This window comes from Helianthus annuus, chromosome 3 (genome assembly GCF_002127325.2).
Source record: "Helianthus annuus cultivar XRQ/B chromosome 3, HanXRQr2.0-SUNRISE, whole genome shotgun sequence".
NCBI lineage: Eukaryota > Viridiplantae > Streptophyta > Magnoliopsida > Asterales > Asteraceae > Helianthus > Helianthus annuus.
This window is the reverse complement of record NC_035435.2, coordinates 909718-924768: the sequence shown is the minus strand read 5'-3', so window position 1 is coordinate 924768 and position 15051 is coordinate 909718.

The following is a 15051-nucleotide window of genomic DNA, read 5'->3' as shown; positions in this document are numbered from 1 at the left end:
GGACATTTATCGTATTTCAGTCCCTACGTGGACTTATCTTTTAGTCCTTGCATGGACACTTATCTTATATTAGTCCCTGCGTGGACTTGTCACTTATTTTAAACCTCTATGTAGGTATGTACTATTTAAAAGACCCGTTTAGGGCGGTATGTAATCGTATTAAAATTATGGAATGTTATATTATGAATTTCATTTTTGCTATCACTATATATGAAATAAATCAAAACCATTCCTTTTAAATTGATCTGCCTAAATGAAGAATCTTAAGAGTGAAACCTAGCCTGGTGTCTTTTAAGACCCGACCAAGATGGTAAGACCTAATTAAAAGATTCTGATTCCCTGTTAACCTCTGTAAGCATGTTAACAAATCATGACAGATGTGATTCGTTAAAATCGCACACGTCATTCTTATACAATAATCCTTCTAAGGATTTCAAAAACCCTACTAAATGATTTGTAAATCATGGGTTAAATCATCAATAGAGATGATCATTTGTTTAAACATCCATTAGTGATGTAGTGCCTACGGGCTAATCTTATTAAAACATCCATTAGTGATGTAGTGCCTACGAGCCAATCTTATTTAAAACATCCATTAGAGATGTAGTGCCTACGGGCCAACCTTAATAAAACATCCATTTGTGATGTAGTGCCTATGGGCCATAATAATTGTCTTATAAGGACAAAAGACAGTGGTGGTCTATGACTCCCTGTCAGAAAGGGGTAAAATAACTACGGTTCAAAGCTCTATGCCTTTGATTCTCTGAAATCTCGGCTAATATTATAAAACATCCTTGTGATTAGGCTTTGTGCCGCCAATATTATTGTTATAGCTAAAATAGGATATATTCAAATCCTAAACACTAAGTGAGTAATAAGTTAACCAGATATGGCCTCTGTTACCATGGTTAACGAATTGTCATAAAAGACAATTCCATAATAAGCTTCTAAATAAAATTTTGTTATCTTCTGTAACAGATTCAAGTTACAATGGCGGATCCCAATGGAGAGAATAGCCATACAAATGAAGATGACTACGACAATGCGCAAGTGCATCTGACAGGCGCACAGCTAAAGGCTCTGATTGACAACGCTGTTCAGGCAGCTCTTGATCGTTAATACACCGAGTCTCATAACAGAACCGTATCAAAACCACCCTCCAAACCAAAGTCACAATCCAAACCACTCTCCAAACCCAAGAAAGATGACGATAATCACTCATCCGCTGAGAATAGTATTCGTCGTGATCGAGAATATACTGATGCATCCGGTGCCAAGGGCTGCACCTACAAGTACTTCGTGTCTTGTAAACCCCGGGAATTCACAGGGGAAAAGGGTGCTGTTGATTGTATCACCTGGCTGGATGAGATGGACACTATTGTGGACATCAGTGGGTGTGCGGAGAAGGATGTGGTGAAGTTTGTGTCGCAGTCGTTTAAGGGCGAGGCCCTGGCATGGTGGAGAGCGTTGGTACAAGCATCGGGTAAGTCTGCTCTGTACAAGATGGCATGGGAGGAATTTATTGCTCTCATTAAAGAAAACTACTGCCCTCAGCATGAGGTGGAGAAGATCGAGTCTGATTTTGTGTCATTGGTAATGACAAACCTGGACTGCCAGGCCTATTTGACGAGCTTCAATACGATGTCTCGCCTGGTCCCGTACCTTGTGACACCAGAGTCCAGAAGAATCGCTCGTTTCATTGGGGGATTAGAACCCGCGATAAAAGCTAGCGTGAAGGCCTCTCGGCCGACGACCTTCAGGTCAGTGACTGACCTCTCCTTGTCCCTCACTTTAGATGCTGTCCGTCTGAGGATGCTAAGGAGCAAGGAGGTAGAAAAGAGGAAACGTGAGGACGACACCTCACGAAGGTCGGGAAAGAAACACCGTGGAAGCGGTGATGGCAAGAGAGGGGCGGAAGCGAAGAAAGATGGGCAAGCAGGAGAAAGGCCCAAATGCAAAATCTGCCAGAAGCCCCACTCTGGGAAATGTAGGTTTGGGTCGAATTCACAGTCCCAGCCAAAGTCTTTTGCCTATGGACTATGCAAGTCCAAGGACCATAAGACAGTGGACTGTAAAAAGATCAAGGACGCAACCTGCTATGGTTGCAATGAAAAGGGGCATATCAAGAGCAACTGCCCTAAGAGTGCAAGGAAACCGGAAGAGAACAAGAAGACGAATGCGAGAGTCTTCCGCATGGATGCAAAGGAGGCTGTGCTGAACGACAATGTACTTACAGGTACTTTTCTCATAAATAATATATTTGCAAGAGTACTTTTCGATTCAGGCGCTGATAAATCCTTTGTAGACCAAAAATTTTGCAAACTATTGAATATGCCTATCAAAACCCTGGATGTGAAATACGAGGTAGAGTTAGCAGACGGCATGATAGAAACCGTCTCCACTGTTCTAGAGGGATGTGAAATGTCCATTAAGAACCATTCTTTTCCTCTATCTCTACTTCCCTTCAAACTGGCGGGTTTCGACATTGTTCTAGGCATGGACTGGTTATCCCACAACCAGGCCCAAATCGTTTGCAACAAAAGGCTTATAGTGCTAAAGACTCCGAGTGGTGAATCGCTTACCATTCGAGGAGACACGCAGTATGGATTACCCGAGGACGTATCTATGCTCAAAGCTTCAAGATGTTTAAAAAGAGGCTGTGTCATTTACATGGCTCAGGTGATAATTGAAGAGCCCAAGCCGAAGATAGAGGATCTTCCTGTTATTTCTGAATACCCCGAGGTCTTCCCCGAAGAACTACCTGGTTTACCCCCAGATAGGCAAGTGGAATTCAGAATAGATATCATTCCTGGAGCAGCTCCCATAGCTAGAGCGCCCTACAGGCTAGCTCCGACTGAAATGAAGGAATTAAGGACCCAGTTGGATGAACTGTTGGCAAAAGGTTTTATCAGACCTAGTTCGTCTCCCTGGGGAGCACCTGTCCTATTTATGAAGAAGAAGGACGGATCGATGCGGTTGTGCATCGATTATCGTGAGCTAAATAAAGTGACCATAAAGAATAGATATCCTTTGCCGAGGATCGATGATCTATTCGATCAGCTGCAAGGAGCAAGTTCGTCTCCATTCTCGGTTTTCGCCTTTTCGCGCGATTAAACCATATTTATATTTCGGAACCAACCGGTCTAGGCTACGGCCAATATAAAGACCCGTTAGGATTCTAATAGGTTAATTAAAACCTTCGTTCCAGAATAGGAGCCCCAGTAAAAGCTACCTGTGACGTAATCCATTAAGGAATATACTTGCAAAGGTAAATACTTTTAACTTATTTTCCCTTATACGGGCTTGGGTTACGGTATATAAAATACCGCTTGATTGAGCATCATATCTTCCATCGCTTAGGTGGTTAATTGAATAATGTGATCGGCTCATTTAAACAGTCTTGTTACTTAAAAGCCTTTGGGGGTTTAATGACCGTTGTCCCGGATATCCTTGGCATCATTTTACGAAATGGCCACGACCTCGACATCCCGGTGTAGGCGTACACCCGGTATATTATGTCGACATTATTATTATTAAAAGACGTAGCCGTTGGTTTTTACACCACGGTTTTACGCAATGTGGTGTGTCTATTAATCTTTAACCCGGACAGGATCCGGGCTACTGAACGCATAAAAGGACATGTAATTCGTTCACAAGATTTTAATAATTTTCCCAAGTTATAAAAGAGTTTGTGCCTCGTGCATTCAAATCAATTTTAATAAACATTTTCAAATGTGTCAGTTGAACGTATTTACCAGTGTAAACTGACGTATTTTCCCCAAAAGATTAAGTGCAGGTACTACACGAAATTTGGCTGGTAATAGCTTCCTAGCATCACGAATAGTCTCGCAAACTTGATGCTGTATCTGACTGAACAATACTTTATTTTATTTATGATCCCCTGTGGATACAATTCGACTTCTGTAATACACTTGATATTACATTCAAAAGGTTGAATTATATTTATCTTTATGCTTCCGCTGTGCATTCATATAATTGTGTGGTTTGACTATATTGTTGCCAACTACGTCACGGTAATCCCCCACCGGGCCCACCGGTGATACACGTGGAAATCGAGGTGTGACACAAACTTACGGCCGCTATTATAACCCGCTCGACCCAATTCAAGCATGTACGTGGCAAGTTCAGTCGAATTCAGAATACGGTCAGCAAGCTGCATAAAACAAGGCCACTAAATAAAAATCACAAAAACAAAAGAACAAGAAAAAGCAAAACAAATTACCAAGGGCACTCCACGAGAAAGCAACCATCTGGTGTCAGCAGATGTTTCCTCTGCAAGGAGTTCTGCTGCTTGGCTTTCAGCAGCTTTTTCAGCAAGAAGGCACTGTGCAGCTTCACACTCAGCCACTTTCTGCTGAACAAGAACCTCCAACTTATCAATCCGATCAATATACTCCTTCTCCTTCTTTTCGGACTCAACACACGCCTGCTGCGCCTCTTCAGCAAGCACTGTTTTTTCACCAGATAACCGCACAATGGCATCGCGCTGAGATTGCATCTCAACATTCGTACGCGCGCACGCGGCTTCCCAATCTTTCTGTTTTTGCTCATTCAGCTGCTTTTGTTCTTCAAGTTTTTGTTCAGCATCAGCAACCCTCCACTGCAACCCTTTCCTCTCCGCGTTAAATTTCTCCTTCTCTTCAGCAAACACCTTCTTAGACGCCTCAAACTCAAGAGTCTCCTCCCCCATCGACCGCCACTCACGAAGTATCTCTTAAGAAGTAGCAAAAAAATTAAGCCCGGCACGAACATGGTCGTCCAACAAGGAAAATCGATTGCGATTTTTCTGAAACATCCTCTCAGCAGGAGGAAGAGACATAGCAAAAAATTCATGACAGTTGTTCACATCATCCATCCTGGAACCTTGAGTAAGGTTCCAGCGAGGGGCGTGTGGTAGGTCGTCGCAAGCAGGATTACCCCAAGAATCAGCAGGGTTATGCTCAAATTGCGGGTTGCGCACAATACCAGAAGTAGCTCCACCACCACCAGGAGGACGCTTGGTATAAATGGTTTGTTGGGGGGTAGTTTCACTAGATTCCATCTCTAACTCAACACCCTTTCCCTTATCAGCTCCACCATCACCTCCAACTTCACCACCATCACCTCCAACATCATCACCAACAGTTCCAGCATCACCGCCACCTTCACCCACAACTTCAGTAACTCCTTCCTCCCCCTTTTTGCCCGCATCAACACCATCATGAGGAGGGGTCAGACCAACCGTCCTAGACGGAGGAGAAGTGGGCGGTGTGATCTGAGAAATATCTACCGCACGAGGCTTCTTACCAATCTTGACTGCTATCATGGAACCAGAGTTAAGAACAACACAAAAAAAAAAACAACAACAATATGCAAGTAGAAACTAATTACCAGTAGGAGGGGCGGATGCAGCATAAAGCTCCTCCAACAGATTTCCACGACCCCCACTAAAAACACCAAGGTCAATCTCAGACTCAGAAGGTGCCGTGGGGGTTTCCTTGTGAAGTTTTGCCTTCTTGGCAGCAAGAAGGGCAGCAGCTTGCTCATCAAGTTGGCGTTTTTGATCTTCAAGAGCTTTTTTCTTCATGTGCTCAGATAAAGTAGCACCATCGTCAGGATCGGATTCTCGATTTCTCTCACCAGCCCCTAGGCCAGACAACGTGTCAGAAACTACCACATAATCTAGACAAGGAAGAGTAGAGGGTCGCTTACGAGAAGAACCAGCAGCTTTACCCTCAGGCTTCCCCTCTCTCCTTCCAGACCTATCAGTTCTCGCCTTTTTCCTTAACTCCAACTGAGAAGGGTCAACAGACACCTCTACATCATCATCATCACCAACAACCTCGTGCACGGGCTCAGCAACATCAACATGCGCGGTACCTGCACGCGCGCAGTGAGAGGTTAGATCTTCAAAGTTTTGGTCAGAACTTCCACTCGAAAGGACAATGACTTCCTCTCGACCCGAGTCGACAGAGTCATCCCAAGCATCTTCACCTAAAACTTCGTTAGCATATCTACTCAAGCTATCATCGGTTGGATGCAAAAAACGACCCCGGATCTGGTCTAACCACGTCGGGTTCCCCTCAGCTTGGATAGCTTCAACTATGGCACCCGCCGCTTTAGGGTCCAAGGCATTCAACAAGCTGTAGCCAACTGCAAATTGGCAACAAAATAAGAAAACATAATAAACATAAAGGAAAATAATCCAGCAGTAACTTATGAAAGAAACATACATTTGCCCCGATAACTGTATACAGGTTGACCCAATGGATTCTTGGGCACCCACAACAAACTCATCCCAGCACCAACCAAGGCCATCTCATCCAGTTGAGAAATAGCAGTCGCCTTCTGGGTTATCCTCTTGAACCAATCCTGAACACCATAATCCTCCATAACATCTACCCTTGGAATCCCTTGGTTCGCCTGCCGATAAGGCATGTCTATCGGAATCACACCGCGGCGGATGTAGAAAAATTTCTGTTTCCAGTCATGTAGACTCTTCAAAGGCACAGAGCACACCAAAGCAACACCTGATCGTGCTTGAAACGAATAGAAACCATTGGCGTAGGTAACACTATAAAATACATTAAACATCTCAAAAGTAGGCTCAATACGATAAGCCCTACAGATGTATTCAAAATGGGTAATGCGTGGAAGCCCAATCGCATTAATTTGGGAAATATGAAGCCCATACCCCCTTAACACAGCAGCAGTAAACTTCGTTATTGGCAACCTGAAACTACCTTCCCGGAAAAACGCTACATACAAGGTGATATAGCCTGGAGGGGCATCCAAAGCAGTGGATCCAGCAGGAGGGTACTGAGCTCCCCACTCGGGACGGAGTTCATACCCCTGACAAGATTAAGAAACTCCTCCTCCTTCCACCCGATAACAGCCTGATCCGGACCAGGAGGGGCCCTCCCCTTGTATTTTCTTTTCCGACTGGCAGGGTTCTTCTCAGACATAGTGTAAGCACTAAGAAGTGGGAGATAAGAACTCAAGAAAATTATTGAAGAACGGAGAATAAGGGAAGAAGATAGATGGAAAACACACTTGAAATTTGAAAATGTAAAGGAGAAAGGGTAACCGCCTCCTATTTATACCCATCGCATTTAATGCGATGGGTAGTGGACCGTCAGAACATTTAAAAAGCAACCAATAAAGGAGTGACACGTCAGAAGAGAGAGAAGACGTCAGCTCTTTTTTCGGGAAGCACGGGCGACAAGGCCGCCTGACGTGACAGAAAGTCACTGAAAAAGCAACTGTTCACCTCCGATAAGACAGAGATGTCAGACAGTCACACCAAACACTTCCCCATAACCACCAAACTTCCACCAGAAGGAAACATCAGGGGCCAAAACCCATGCGCCATGCGTCCATTTGGCTCACTTTTTACAAAGGGTCAAAACCCATGCGCCATGCGTCCATTTGGCTCACTTTTTCAAAGAGCCAAAACCCATGCGCCATGCGCCCATTTGGCTCACTTTTTACAAAGGGCCAAAACCCATGCGCGATGCGTCCATTTGGCTCACTTTTTCAAAGGGCCAAAACCCATGCGCCATGCGTCCATTTGGCTCACTTTTTACAAAGGGCCAAAACCCACGCGCGATGCGTCCATTTGGCTCACTTTTTACAAAGGGCCAAAACCCATGCGCGATGCGTCCATTTGGCTCACCTTTTACAAAAAGCCAAAAACCATGCGCGATGCGTCCATTTGGCTCAGCTTGTACCAAAAGTCCAAGACCCATGCGCCACGCGTCCACTTGGCTCATCTTTATATATATAGAAGGCCAAAAAACTCCACGCGTCGCAAAAGCTCACTACTTTCATAAGTCCAGAATCCCTCCTAGACGATCAACTCAACTAGAAGGCACACTGGACTGGGGGGACTTGAAGAGGTATGGTCCCAATTCCCTGCCTACATGGCAGGGACCACACCACTTTTGAGCATACAAGGCGTCCACATCAGCGAAGTCATCCAGAAGCTTCTAGAAGCTTCTGGAAGACTCGCAACTGGCACCAAAGATGCCCTATCCGACATAAAGGACAACACGTGTAACCACACGCAGAACGCCACATAGGCCTGCGACAAATCAGGGAGCAGGGCTGACGGCGCCAGTACGAGGCATCCAGCGTGGACAAATGTAACGACGCCACGTGTACCACTACACCTGCCGTGACAGAGCAGACCAAGAGGATATTCCCCTTGGTCGGACAGCTGCCCCGCGCCCACAGCTGGCACAACTGCTCCTTCCTTCTTCACCCTCCGGCTATAAATAGGACCCTTCATCATTCAGGTTCAGGATCTTTTACTCTCCATACTCACTCTATACACACACTGTTTATTTTCCTCTCAGAACAGTACTTATTCTCACACCGAAGCCTGGTTAAGAGGGAAAACCTCTTCCCCCTCTTAACGAGACTAACGGTGTTTACTGTTTTGCAGATCTCGAGCCATTGTTACGAGCAAGAAAAGAGGTTGAACCCCACAGACGAAATAACCCCATCGATAAACCCTGTGTTAATCGGTGTTTCATCATGACCCTTTTGACATAATATCACCATTTGGAGTATTGTAATAAGACAACAAATCTATATCATCTTTGATGTGTCATCTGCTGTGGTTCTTTACTCTTACTCAACACTCGCTCCAGATACCACCGTGTGTTGATTCTTACTCTTCATCAACACAAGACTTCTTCCAACAAACATACATTACCAAGTCATAGACTGTCGTAAAAAAACATCTTGCCCAATCTGCATATGACAACCCTGATACTCGTCCATCTCTCTCTTCTATATACACCCACATGACTATGACCTTAATTAGAATACAAAATCCCTAGATGGCTAGATGTAGTGTGGGTCTTAAGACGCCTTAACACATAAAGAGTAACATCCTAGTGTCTGATGTATAGTGTGGCCATGAACTATCAAGTAGTTATGTATTAGAGTTCATCAATTTTGTTATGTATTTTTTTGGTTCGGTTTAAATTGAGTAGAACTATTTTGGAACTCAAAAGCTGTATAGTATTTGGATTAAGTGTCAAAATTCCTTGCAAATTGCCCAGAAAATGTAACACCTCGAAATTTTTGCGTCCAATAAAGTATTGACACGTGTCTTAAGTTTACACGTGGTATTAAATACAGAATAAAGGACTAAAGTTGACAAACATGGAAAGTATGTAAATTCGAGGGTTAAAAATGTCAACGAGGGATAAATACACTGTACAGTAACCCTAAATGATGCTCTTACCTTCAAACGGATAAATCATGGATCGTACGGAACGAAATGCGGAAGGAAGTGAGAGATTACAAACTACAGGGGTTAATTGTGTCAACATGTTTAAGTGATACCTCTGATTGACCCTTTAACATACCCGAGGCTTTGTAACAGTAAATTACGCTCACTAGAATATACGATATAAATTTCGCGAAGTTCCGTTTTAAAACGAGAAAGTTATGATCAATTCCGTATGCAAGGGGTTAGAAGCGTCAACAATGAAAGATAAGGCTTTTCGGATAGTAATTAAACTAACCGGGGACTTAACAGCGTGGGTAAAAGTCACGAGGCCCTTATTCGTAAATAATCGAGGCCCAAATCGCAAAGTTACCCCTTCGAAACCGAAAGGTAAGGCTAATAATGGCAAAAGATTTGAAAATCTTGAATTACAGGCCTCAGGCGGCCCGCGTTAGAGAATCATGGAAGCTTATGCGGGCCGCGAGCCATATGAAGATCCGGTTCCTGACATAAGGATTCAGGCGGCCCGCGTGAGCCTAGCCTGATCCTTAATGCGGGCCGCGTGAAGGTGCCAGATGCAGAAATTCGGGACAGGTTCACTGTTTGCTCATTTAACCAACTTATATGGCATTAATGGAAGCATGGGCGCCCCCTACATGTCCCCTAACACTCAGGGACAGCTGCTGATCATCCATGAGCAATTATAGGTTGAGTTGTAATGATCTTGTGCCCAAAATTTCACTATAAAAGGCCATCTTGTGCACCATTGTTCAACACACCTCAAACCTGCTTTCTTGATCACTTCTGGAGCTCAAGAGCATTCTTCTAACATCTCTGGTCGTGCACCAAGCTTCTGTAAGTATGCCTAACCCTTTGTGGTTTAGTTTTTCATAGTTTTAACTTAAAAGTCAATCCGTCGTAATTAACGATTGACTTTACGATAAATCATGAATGGTCCAGTGATTTGTCGAATCAAAGGTAGTTATGTGTTGGTGATCATGTATGCTTTAAACCCCTAAAAGGGCACCCTCTGATTCCCACTCTAACTAGTCCGAATGTCAAGTCAAACTTGCTTAGAAAAAGTCAACATAATGCTATTTTGCGATTTTAAGCATAATCAGTAATGTAGATGGCGTGTAATCTGTTTTAACACTCATATAACATGATAATAAGTATATTAACTAGTCTAAGCTTGTTTGATCCGACCATTTACTGTTTTGACCCGGTTCGGAACCGAAAGTCGCAAAACTTTGACTTTTGCTTTGACTTTAGTTCTGACCCGTTTTGGTATGATTTAGATATGCCTTAGGACTCTCTTAGGACCAGGTTACATGATGGTATAACCCTCTGTGATCGGTTCGTTGTTTGTCCGAGTCTTTAGCACATTTCCGTTAAATGCTTAAAAGTTGACCGTAACGCCCTTTCCAATTTAAAACGAGAATTTTTGACATGTAAAAGGACCATAACATTGGTTACTGATTTCTAAGCATGTCCCTAAAATGTCACATCAATCCGAGGTCTAGAATAGGAGTTATGCTAAATAGCGCAATTACGGAAACTTTAGTAATTAAACGGCGCATTTAGCATAAAGCCTATCTAAACCCAAATTTCGGCACCAAACCTTTTACACACTGATGTAAAATAATATTTTGGGAATTTTAAAGATTTTTAATTAGTTTTAACCTGCTCATAACCTGCGGTTATGGCATCGGTTCGGTAAATACCAAATACACCTTTTTCGAGCATAACTTGAGTTCTACAAGGTCTTTTGACCCGATTCCAGTTGCTACTGATTTTAAATAATAAATAAAGTATTTTGGACTTTATAAACTGTTCGGAAAACTCAGATTTCCTGTAGAACTCAGAAACCTCTTTTATAATCCTTAAAATGACCGAAATACCCCTACGAGGCATATAATGAACTTAAACTCGTTACGGGCATTATGGAAGGTATCCTACTGATACCACAACCTCTTTAAAGCATATTGACTTAGGAAACATGTGTAGGACTCTTACGGTTACCCGTTACGCCTTATGCGCGCACGGTTCGGCTTATGTAACTAGTTTACATAAACTAGCCGAAACGGGTCAAACCTTATTGTTTTGACCTCAAAATCCAGAGTGTGATTATATTACCCATATAAAACAAGTCTTCAAACTTGTTGGGTCCGAATCACATTCCATTCCCGGTTTTTAGCCTTTCATGCGATTAAACCGTAAATATCCTTTGAAACCAACCGGTCTAGCTAAGGCTAAATTAAAGACCCGTTAGGATTCTAATAGGTTGATTTAAACCTTCGTTCCAGAATAGGAGATCAGTAAAAGAAACTTGCATTGTTTATTAAGGATTAATACTTGCTCAGGTAAATACTTTTAACTTATTTTCCATTATACGTGCTTGGGTTACGGTATTTAAAATACCGCTTGGTCGGGAAATTGACCCCAACTCATTAGTAGTTGGGTATTATCAATATGACCCGTTTAAAAACTTGTTTTGTTGGCTTTACGCCTTTGGGAGCTTAATGACCATGTCCCAGATATCCTTGGCATCATTTTACGAAATGGCCACGACCCCGACACACGGGTGTAGGCGTACACCCGTAATGTGTCTATATTATTAAAGGTATAACCGTTGGTTTTCCCGCCACGGCTTTATGCTTAGTGGCGTGTCTATTAACCTTTAACCCGGCACGACCCGGGTGACCGAACGCATAGTAACATGTAATTCTTTTACAAGATTTAATCATAAATTATCCCAAGTTATAAAGAGTTTGTGCCTTGTGCATTCAAATCAATTTTATTAAACATTTTACAAGAGTGTCGGTTGAATGTATTTACCAGTGTAAACTGACGTATTTTCCCTAAAAAGATTAAATGCATGTTCTAAGCGTAATTGGCTGGATATTTCTCCTTAGCATCAATAAAGAGTCTCGCAAGCCTAAGATGCCTACGTCTGTTGAACAATACCTATATTTTAATTTGATCCCCTGTGGATTTTATTTCAACGATTGTGATACTTTGATATTACATTCAATGGTTGAAATATATTTATCTTATTGCTTCCGCTGTGCATTTATATATTGTGGTTTGACTATATTGTTGCCAACTACGTCACGGTAATCCCCCACCAGGCCCACCGGTGAAACACGTGGAAATCGGGGTGTGACAGGTTGGTATCAGAGCCAACGTTGAGTGAATTAAACACTATCCTTAAGTGTTTAATCTCAATGACACAATCGCACATACTTGAGTCTAGACAAGAACATAGGAAAAATTCGAAATTTTATTCCAGTTTGTCTTTTATTGTTTATTGTGATTTAAAGGTTTGTTAAGCAGGAATTATGCCACCAGCAATTAAGAGAGGATGAAGAGGGCCGATCACTACTCATAATGATCACGAGGCCGGACCTTCGAACATGCGAGCTCCTTCCAGTACAAGGAGTGAAGAACCCCAGAGGCGTAGAAGAAACCTCTTTGAGCCAGCAAGACATTCTACCTCGCACAGTTCGACACCTTCATACCGTCACTCTTTTGGACCAAATTCGGAGAACGATCCCAGTAACCCTCAACCTTCGTTTATACCTCTCCAGCGATCTGCTTCGCACCGTTCCTATGGCGATCCTACTCCTTTCTTTCAAGGCCGATTTAACCCGGCTGATTATGTCCAAGAACCAATAGGTTATAACCCATTAGGACCTGAAGACCATTTCTCCGAAGATAATGCGGTAGATATGGATGAAGACACGGATCCCATAAAACCTGCAAGAGGTACTCCCAACCACCCTATCGAGATCTCTGATGGGTTATCCTTCCATGGAACGCCCTATCAAGGTCCCCGACAGTTACCAGGCGAGGTTTAACCAGTGTGATTGGCACTTCACACCTTCTCATCACTTCTCGCCTCATGAGCAGTAACAACAACAGGATCCTTCCGAGGATTCGCGTTTCGTGGCAGTTACGCCACCGCCTCCTCCGCCACCAGTTCAACTAGCACCTCCAGATCCGCCAAGGCGTAGGAGATCAGGCGCGCAGATGTCCACCCGAGGAGGGGAATTCCATTTTAGCACCCCTCGCCACTCGAGTGCAAGTCACTTTCCGCCAGTACCTGAAGAACCGCAGTTAGGGGAACCTTCTGGTCACCCTGCAGAGGTGAATTCTGCACCAGTTGCACCACCTCCACCACCATTCGACTATGACAATCCAATACCAGCATACGGCGGTTCCACTGCGTATAACCCGTTTGAGCAGCCGACTCACACGGACTACAACTATAATTTTGATGCCGACCCATACGTGGTAGCGGCTAATTACAATGCCCTCCATCCAGACAGAACTTATGGAAACCTTTGGGGAACAGATTACTTAGCTCATGGGTATCCAATACCTCCTTGTAACACCTTGAAAATTCCTGTCCAACGAAATAAAGACACGTGTCATGTGGGACAAATGTGTCAGAAACCGGGTCAAATACAAAGATGCGTGGTAGGATTTTAAGAGGGCGTCATGTTATTAAAACACCTCTGAACGACCCAAGGGCGACATGTTATTAAAACACCTCTGAGCGACCCGAATTTATAAATCCCAAGATCCATAAACTATTTGATAAACATCTTGTATATTTTACCGGCTAATTCTAAATAAATAAAACTCCATCTCTTGTAAGGAAGTTGGATTATTAATAAGTGTTACTACAATAATTTCTGATTTTAAATCCTAATCTAGTGAGAAATGGGAGTTGATGAGAATTCAAGCTTTCCTTGTAACTTCCGTCAATTTGCAAGTCCCACAAGAATCCAATTTAAAAAGGGGACATGTAAGAACCATGCAAGCATGCAATGGCTGAACAGATGGTCCCACAACTGAAAAAGATGGCTTGGATTCGGGTTTGTTGATTGCATGGTCAAGACTTGGAAAGTTTACAAATTTTTGTCCTCTGACCATCGGTTACGGACCGCAAGGCCCTAGGCTTACGGTCCGTAAGGAGGGTACCTGGGCGAGTTCAGCAAAGGTCGGTTACGGACCGCAACAATCTGAGCATACGGTCCGCAAAGGCTGCATACGAACCGCAAGAGTTTATGCTTACGGTCCGTAAGCCTGTCGCTGGCAGCAGGATTTGGACAGCTGCCTGTTCAGCCTGTTACACCGACTTAGAAAGGTGGTTTTTGAAACAATGGCCTTGCTAGGCAATATTTAGCCCTCTAGGGACATCTGGGATGATCTTGTAACTATCCTAGACTACCTTGGCATGATCTTGAGCCTCTTGGTTCACTATAAAAGGGACTTGAGTGGTGACCATTTGGACTTGCTCATTCACATTACACTCAAGGCACTCTTGGAGCTTCTCTGGACATCAACCAAGATTCCCTTAAGCCTCTAATCCTTCTTAGGACTCTTGTAAGTGTCCTTAACCTCCCTTAATTCGTTTTAACTTAGTTAATTAGCTAAAAGTCAAACCGTCGTAATTAAGGTTTGACTTCGTGATTAATTAAATTGTGCTCTGTCAAATCACGAATTAAAAGTACCTTTAAGTAGGTAATTATGTGGGTAACAAACCCTTAAAAGGGTATTTCCAGATTCCCACTCTAACTATGCTAATTGTCGAGTCAAAGCTTATTATAAAAAGTCAACAAAATACTTATTTGCGAATTAATGCATAATTAGCAATGTAGGGTACATGCAACCTGTTTGATCATTAAAATAACTTGGTAATTAATGTAAGAACATGTTCCAACATGTTCAACTCGACAATTTTCAGTTTAGGCTCGGTTTGGAACCGAAAGTCGCAAAGTTTGACTTCTGATTTGACTTTA